The sequence below is a fragment of the Gordionus sp. m RMFG-2023 genome, chromosome 1 (genome assembly GCF_954871325.1).
Source record: "Gordionus sp. m RMFG-2023 chromosome 1, tfGorSpeb1-WG-v2, whole genome shotgun sequence".
NCBI classification, from domain to species: domain Eukaryota; kingdom Metazoa; phylum Nematomorpha; class Gordioida; order Chordodea; family Parachordodidae; genus Gordionus; species Gordionus sp. m RMFG-2023.
The window spans coordinates 63,872,100-63,882,085 of record NC_088775.1 but is presented as its reverse complement, the minus strand read 5'-3'; positions in this window follow the sequence as shown (position 1 = coordinate 63,882,085).

The window sequence follows — 9,986 nt, the reverse complement described above, 5'->3', positions numbered from 1 at the left end:
TAATGATCAGTAAATTGTTGTAATACAAATATTAGGCGCAATAAAGTTTCCTCTACAATAAATTAATGTATAAAAATATAATATAATAAATTAATGAAAACTTAGCTTTCACTCTACTCAAGCTCAAAAGGATCAATGAATTAAGAACAAGATAGTTTCCTATCTTACAATAAATTAATGTATAAAAATATAATATAAATTAATGAAAACTTAGCTTTCACTCTACTCAAGCCCAAGCTCAAAAGGATCAATGAATTAAGAACAAGAAATACAATCAATCACAATAGTTTCCTATATACAATAAATTAATGTATAAAAATTAATATAATAAATTATGAAAACTTAGCTTTCACTCTACTCAAGCCCAAGCTCAAAAGGATCAATGAATTAAGAAATATAATCAATCACAATAGTTTCCTATATACAATAAATTAATGTATTATAAAAATATATTATAAATTAATGAAAACCTAGCTTTCACTCTACTCAAGCCCAAGCTCAAAAGGATCAATGAATTAAGAACAAGAATATAATCAATCACAATAGTTTCCTATATACAATAAATTAATGTACAAAAATTAATATAATAAATTAATGAAAACTTAGCTTTTACTCTACTCAAGCCTTTGCTCAAAAGGATCAGTGAATTAAGAAGAAGAAATACAATCAATCACTATAGTTATCTATGTACAATAAATTAATGTATAAAAATTAATATAATAAATTAATCAAAACTTAGCTTTCACTCTACTCAAACTCAAACATAAGCGTTTTCACTTCCTTTGAAAAAAAAACGAAAAGCACGTGGTAAATGATATATAGCGTCAAGCGACGTAATTGATATTTTATGCATAATATAGTATACGACATGATAATTCTTCTCAGGGAATGTTATATTCAAATAATAGATATCATTAAAAATAAATAAATGATAAGAGAAAATAATGTGAACAAAATAATATTTTTTTTTCCTACCGGCCTCTTTTTTGATATTTTCCTCTCATCGGCCTCAAAATCGACATTTTCTCGCGGCCTCGTGGGAAAAATATCCACTGGGTCTTATGGCCAGTCCGCCCCTGCCTATTTACTTTAAAAAAACTCAAAAAAGTTTAAAAATAACGATTATGACATTTGCCACTTACTACAGTACACTTTCACAGAAATATTAATTTAGATGTTTACAAAACATATTTTTACCTATTTACTTTAAAAAAACTCAAAAAAGTTAAAAAATAACGATTATGACAATTGTCACTTTCTACAGTACACTTTTACTGAAATATTAATTTAACATGTTTACAAAACATATTTTTACCTATTTACTTTAAAAAACTCAAAAAAGTGTAAAAATAACGATTATGACAATTTTCACTTATCTATACTACACTTTCACTGAAATATTAATTTAACATGTTTACAAAACATATTTTTAGCCATTTACTTTAAAAAAACTCAAAAAAGTTTAAAAATAACAATTATGACAATTGTCACTTTTTTACAGTACACTTTCACTTAAATATTAATTTACATGTTTACAAAATCTATTTTTACCTATTTACTTTAAAAAAACTTAAAAAAGTTCAAAAAAAAAACGATTATGACAAATGTCACTTTTCTATAGTACACTTTCACTAAAATATTAATTTAGCATGTTTACCAAACATATTTTTACCTATTTGCTTGAAAAAACTCAAAAAAGTTTAAAAATAACGATTATGACATTTGTCACTTTTACCTAAAAAATTAATTATCAAAAGATATATAATAGATAAAATTACATAAAATATAAATATATAAAAATCATTTCAAAAATTTATATTAAAAAAAATATCAATCAAAAAAATATATTTTAAAAAATTTATTACTTATAACACAAAAAATAAAAAAAATTAGTGATCAAAAGATATATCAAGAAGAAAAAAATATATTTAAAAAAAATATCAATTAAAACAATATATTTAAAAAAATTTATTAAAAAAATCATATAACACAAAAAATAAAAAAAATTAGCGATCAAAATATATATCAAGAAAAAAAATATATCAAGAAAAAACATATCAATCAAAAAAATATATTTAAAAAAATTTAATAAAAAAATCATATAATACAAAAAATAAAAAAAATAAGCGATTAAAATATATATTCAAAAAATATATATATTAAAAAAATATATCAATCAAAAAAATATATTGAAAAAAAAATATATATTAAAAAAAAATATATGTATATGTAAAAAAAATATATATTAAAAAAAAATATCAATCAAAAAAATATATTGAAAAAATTTATGTATAAAATATATATAACAAATTAAAATATAATATTAATCTTAAAAAATTATTAATAATAAAGAAAAAATTATTAATAATAAAATATTACAAAAATAACACATTGCCTGGTTATTTCGGCAATGTATACTTTGCCGAAATAACAAAATTACCCTGCCTACCACTACTTCACATTGCCGAATATTTCACAATGCCGCTAACATATATATATTAAAAAAAAATATCAATCAAGCTTAATGGTTCAGGCCATTCAGGCCATGAGTTTCTCGAGGCCATTCCTTCTATTAATCTGCAATTACAACTAAATAAAAACGAGCTCACACACGCAATCGGTATCCGATTAAATTGCCTTATTACCCAACCCCACATATGTTCAGGTTGCGGCTCCGCAGATTTGGGCAATGGAAGACATAGTCTTCATTGTCGCTCATGTAAAGGTCGAATTGTAAGACATAATCTATGCAATTCGATCATTCTTAGAGCTCTTAGATCTGCTCAAATCCCCTCCACTCTTGAACCATTCGGTCGAACCATTCGGTCTTTTCAGATCTGATGGGAAACGGCCTGACGGTATTTCGCTAATTCCTTGGAAGCGTGGTCAATTCCTGGTCTGGGACTACTCTTGCATTGATCCACTCGCTCCATCAAATCAAACAGTCAATATACTCGACGAGAGAAAGGAGACACTCAAAATATCGAAATATTCCGAAATCTCTCAAGAATATATTTTCATCCCCATTATTTCCACTACCCTTACTACTTTTGGGAAATATGCCTTATCCTTTTTCAAGAAACTCGGCTCCCACATTCGTCAACTAACCGGTGAACCCCGCGAGGGCTTCTTCTTAAGGCAAAGGCTCGCCATGGCAATACACAAGGCTAATTATATTAGCTCCATAGGCAGTCTCTTCCCACAAGATTATCCTTCCTAACCTCAATATTTTTTTTTTAACACCGTCACAAACATATCCTCCAATACTATATTTATTTATTTTTTTAAATTTTATATGTATATAAATAAAATATATATACAAATATTAATTATTATATATTTTTTAAATTAATACATTCTTTATATTTTTATATTACCTTAATTAATTTAATTGTTTATATTTATAATAATTTTTATATAAATTTTTAAAAAAAGAAGATTTTATAATTTATTTAAATAAAACATCAAAAAAATTTATTTAAAAAAATCATATAAACACAAAAAATAAAAAATAAAAAAAAAATATCAATCAAAAAAATTTATTTAAAAAAATTTATTAAAAAAACGTACAACACAAAAAATAAAAAAAAGTAGCGATCAAAAGATATATCAAGAAGAAAAAAAATATATTTAAAAAAAAATATCAATCAAATATATTTGAAAAAATTTATTAAAAAAACATATAACACAAAAAATAAAAAAAATTAGCGATCAAAATATATATTAAAAAAAAATATATATTAAAAAAAAATATATATTAAAAAAAATATCAATCAAAAAATATATTGTAACAAATTAAAATATATTTTAAAAAAATATAAAATAAATTTATAATAATTAATTAATATTAAATAATAATAAATTAATCTCAAATAAATAATAAATTTATTAATTTGTAAAATAGAATAAATACATTGCCTGATTTAACCCGGCAATGTGATGTAGTGGTAGGCAGGGTAATTTTTTCGGCAATATTGCCGAAATAACCAGGCAATGTAGGTCCGTGAAGTTGGCCCCACAATTTTTGATTTTCAATGGTTTATAAGTTGGTGTGATTAGTACCCGATTTGTACCGATTTGTACCGTTTCAGTTCGATTTGTATCATCACCGTTTTTGAGATATTCAAAGAACAAAATGGGGGGCCAACTTCACGACAGCCCCCCAACTTTTGAACTTAAAAATAAAAAGTGAATAGGTCGATAGAGAATGATTTGTACCGATTTGCATCGTTTTCAGTTCGATTTGTACCATCACCTTTTTCCAGCTATTGACTGTTGAAAATATGGCGCCAAAAATAAAAAAACACTCAAAAATTTTTTTTAAGTTTTTAACGTACAACGTAGAGAATTTTTTTATCTTCCTAATGATGTCTCAAATTAAGCTTTATCTTCATTATTTATTTCGGAAATCAAATTTTAAACCTTATATTATAGCGTGAAGTTAGCCCCCCCCCCCCCCCCCGATATTCAAAATTTGCGATTTTTCAAATTTTTAAAACGGGATTGATTTGTACCCGATTTGTACCGTTTCAAACTCGATTTGTACTATTACCGTTTTCCAGCTATTGACCGTTAAAGATATGGCGCCAAAAATAAAAAACACTCAACATTTATTTTTTTAAAAAATTAATGAAGATAAAGTTTAATTTGAGGCATCATTAGGAAGAGAAAAAAATTCTCTACCGTTGTACGTTAAAAAAATTTTTAAAAAAATAAGTGTTGAGTGTTTTTTTATTTTTGGCGCCATATCTTTAACGGTTAATAGCTGGAAAACGGTAATAGTACAAATCGAGTTTGAAACGGTACAAATCGGGTACAAATCAATCCCGTTTTAAAAATTCGAAAAATCTCAAATTTTGAATATCGGGGGGGGGGGCTAACTTCACGCTATAATATAAGGTTTAAAATTTGATTTCCGAAATAAATAATGAAGATAAAGCTTAATTTGAGGCATCATTAGGAAGAGAAAAAAATTCTCTACATTTGTATGTTAAAAAACTTTAAAAAATTTTGAGTGTTTTTTATTTTTGGCACCATATTTTCAACGGTCAATAGCTGGAAAACGGTGATGGTACAAATCGAACTGAAAACGGTACAAATCGGTACAAATCATTCTCCATCGACCTATTCACTTTTTATTTTTAAGTTCAAAAGTTGGGAGGCTGTCGTGAAGTTGGCCCCCCATTTTGTTCTTTGAATATCTCAAAAACGGTGATGGTACAAATCGAACTGAAAACGGTACAAATCGGGTACTAATCACACCAACTGATAAACCACTGAAAATCAAAAATTGTGGGGCCAACTTCACGGATTTAGGCAATGTGTAATTTTTGTAATATTATATTATTAATAATTTTTTAAGATTAATTATATTTTAATTTGTTTTATTTTTTAATTTTATATTTTTTTTTAAATATATTTTTTTGATTGATATTTTTTTTTAAATATAATTATTTTACTTGATATATCTTTTGATCGCTAATTTTTTTTATTTTTTGTGTTATATATATTTTTTTCAATATATATTTTTTTCAATATATTTTTTTGATAGATATTTTTTATTTTTTGTGTTATATGATTTTTTTAAATATATTTTTTTAAATATATTTATTTGATTGGTATTTTTTTTTAATATATAATTTTAAAATGATTTTTATATATTTATATTTTACGTAATTTTATCTATTATATATCTTTTGATAGAAAATTTTTTAGGTAAAAGTGGCAATTCATAATCTTTATTTTTAAACCTTTTTGAGTTTTTTCAAAGCAAATAGATAAAAATATGTTTTGTAAATATGTTAAATTAATATTTAAGTGAAACGGTACTATAGAAAAGTGACAATTGTCATAATCGTTATTTTTAAACTTTTTTGAGTTTTTTTAAAGTAAATGGGTAAAAATATGTTTTGTAAACATGTTAAATTAATATTTCAGTGAAGGTGTACTATAGAAAAGTGACAATTGTCATAATCGTTATTTTTGAAGTTTTTTTTAAAGTAGATAGATAAAAGTAGAATTTGTAAACATGTTAAATTAATATTTCAGTGAAAGTGTACATAAAAAAGAGAGAATTGTCATAATCGATATTTTTAAACTTTTTTGAGTTTTTTTAAAGTAAATGGGTAAAAATATGTTTTGTAAACATGTTAAATTAATATTTCAGTGAAAGTTTACTATAGAAAAGTGACAATTGTCATGATCGTTATTTTTGAAGTTTTTTTTAAAGTAGATAGATAAAAGTAGAATTTGTAAACATGTTAAATTAATATTTCAGTGAAAGTGTACATAGAAAAGAGACAATTGTCTTAATCGTTATTTTTAAACTTTTTTGAGTTTTTTTAAAGTAAATGGGTAAAAATATGTTTTGTAAACATGTTAAATTAATATTTCAGTGAAAGTGTACTATAGAAAAGTTACAATTGTCATAATCGTTATTTATAAACTTTTTTGAGTTTTTTCAAATAAATAGGTAAAAATATGTTTTGTAAACATGTTAAATTAATATTTCATTGAAAGTGTACTATAGAAAAGTGACAATTGTCATAATCGTTATTTTTAAACTTTTTTGAGTTTTTTTAAAGTAAATGGGTAAAAATATGTTTTGTAAACATGTAAAATTAATATTTCAGTGAAAGTGTACTATAGAAAAGTGGCAATTGTCATAATCGTTATTTTTGAAGTTTTTTGAGTTTTTTTTATGTAAATATATAAAAATAGTATTTGTAAACATGTTAAATCAATATTTCAGTGAAAGTGTACTATAAAAAAGTGACAATTGTCATAATCGTTATTTTTGAACTTTTTTGAGTTTATTCAAAGTAAATAGGTAAAAATATGTTTTGTAAACATGTTAAATTAATATTTCATTGAAAGTGTACTATAGAAAAGTGACAATTGTCATAATCATTAATTTTGAACTTTTTTAAGTTTTTTTAAAATAAATAGGTATGTTTTGTAAACATGTTAAATTAATTTCAGTGGTGTATTATAGAAAAGTGACAATTGTCATAATCGTTATTTTTAAACTTTTTTGAGTTTTTTTAAAGTAAATAGGTAAAAATATGTTTTGTAAACATGTTAAATTAATATTTCAGTAAAAGTGTACTATAGAAAAGTGACAATTGTCATAATCGATTTTTTAAAACTTTTTTGAGTTTTTTTAAAGTAAATGGATAAAAATATGTATTGTAAACATGTTAAATTAATATTTCAGTGAAAGTGTACTATAGAAAGTGATAATTGTCATAATCCTTATTTTTGAACTTTTTTGAAATTTTTTAAGGTAAATATGTAAAAATATGTTTTGTAAACATGTTAAATTAAGATTTCGTAAGATTAATTTATTCCTAAAATGTTAACTACGAAATATATTTAAATATAGAATACTGCATCGGTTATTTGCATATCAATTAACTATAATATCTTTGACATTTCAATTCTGTGAGTAAATACATTTTAAATATTTATTCACTTTAGTGAACGATCTGAAATTACAAGTTAGATCTACTATTGAAAATTAAATCTATCAAAGTATTAAATAGCTTTTCCAAAATGAATATAATTACGAAATTAATTTTGAATTTTCAAAGTTAGCCCTCATATTTATATTTATTTTAAACAATTACTAAGATTATACACCAACTATTCTAAGTTTATCTAAGTTTTTTTCGAGAAATGAATGCCTTTGAATAATTTTTTTTACTATATTTTATTGAATTATGCTAGGCTCTCTCTTTGAAGGCCTTTGGCCAATATATGTTTTAAATTTTCCTCTGGTTTATAATCTTTTTTTTAAAAATATTTATTACAAATTTTATAAAGTCATTATTTTTATTCATCTTTCTATATTTTTGTTACATCATATACGCACTTTTAGTTATTTGATAATGGTAAATTCTTTATTATTTTAAATAAAATTTACCAAATCAGACACATTTGGTAAAATGGGTGGTCTTCTCCCCCCCCCTATCATATTTATATGCTTCTTAATATTATTAAAATATATTTTTACGCTATATTATTAACGGAAATCTGGTAGCAAGCCTTCCCTATAAGATCTTGTAAGATTTTGTATCTTCAAAATAGAAAAAACAATATTTACAACTCATTTTTTTATTATCAATATAATTCAATATAATTCAATATATATATAAAATTATCATTTATTTTGACATTTTTTATTTGTAGCATGAATATTAAGAAGCATATAAATATGATAGGGGGGGGGAAGAAAAAATTACCACACATTTTACCAAACGTGTCTGATTTGGTAAATTTTATTTAAAATATTAAAATTTACCCCTATCAAATAACTTAAGGTGCGTATATGATGTCACAAAAATATAAAAAAATGAAAAAAAATAATGACCTTATAAAATTTGTGAGAAATATTTTTTAAAAAAAGATTATAAACCCGATGAAAATTTAAAACATAAATTGGCCAAAGGCTTTCAAAGAGAGAGCCTAGCATAATTCAATAAAATAAAGTAAAAAAAATTATCCAAAGGCCTTCATTTCTCGAAAAAAACTTAGATAAACTTAGAATAGTTGGTGTATAATCTTAGTAATTGTTTAAAATAAATATAAATATGAGGGCTAACTTTGAAAATGATAAAATTAATTTCGTAATTATCATTTTCGAAAAGCTATTTAATACTTTGATAGATTTAAATTTCAATAGTAGCTTTAAATTGTAATTTCAGATTGTTCACTAAAGTGAATAAATATTTAAAATGTATTTACTCAGAGAATTGAAATAAATAAATCAAAGGTATTAATGCAGGATTCTATATTTAATATATTTCGTAGTTAACATTTTGGGGAAAAATAAATTAATCTTACAATTATTTTAATCTTATATCGGCCTACTATCATAAATTATGTTAAAAAAACATTTCCGGATCTATGAAGATAAAGTTTAATCATAATAGTGGAATTTATTATCATTTGAAGTGATTAATGTATTATTAATAAAATCTCGAGTTTAATCAAATCAAGGAATGACGATTAGCAGGAAAATAACTCATCAATTTTGAATATATAAATAAAAGCGAATTTAGGAATTTTATTGTTGATATTACTGTTAGTGACTTAAAAATATAAAACATACCTAAATTGAAATTTTAATTTAACGTTTACAAAACAAATTTTTACCTATTTACCTTAAAAAAACTCAAAAAAGTTCAAAAATTATGATTATGACAATTGTCACTTTTCTATAGTACACTTTCACTGAAATATTAATTTAAGGTTTACAAAACATATTTTTATCTATTTACCTTAAAAAAACTCAAAAAAGTTTAAAAATAACGATTATGACAATTATCACTTTTTTATAGTACACTTTCAATGAAATATTAATTTAACATGTTTACAAAACATATTTTTACCTATTTACCTTAAAAAAAATCAAAAAAGTTAAAAAATAACGATTATGACAATTGTCACTTATCTATAGTACACTTACACTGAAATATTAATTTAACATGTTTACAAAACATATTTAAACCTATTTACCTTAAAAAAACTCAAAAAAGTTCAAAAATAGGATTATGACAAATGTCACTTTTCTATAGTACACCTATATTTAAATTTAATTTAACATGTTTATTAAACATATTTTTACCTATTTACCTTAAAAAAACTCAAAAAAGTAAAATAACGGTTATAACAATTGTCACTTTTCTATAGTACACCTATATTGAAATTTTAATTTAACATGTTTACAAAACATATTTTAACTATTTACTTTAAAATAACTCAAAAAAGTTCAAAAATAACGATTATGACAATTGTCACTTTTCCATAGTACACTTTCACTGAAATATTAATTTAACATGTTTACAAAACATATTTTTACCCATTTACTTTAAAAAAACTTAAAAAAGTTCAAAAATAACGAGTATGACAATTGTCACTTTTCTATAGTACACTTTCACTGAAATATTAATTTAACATGTTTACAAAACATATTTTTACCTATT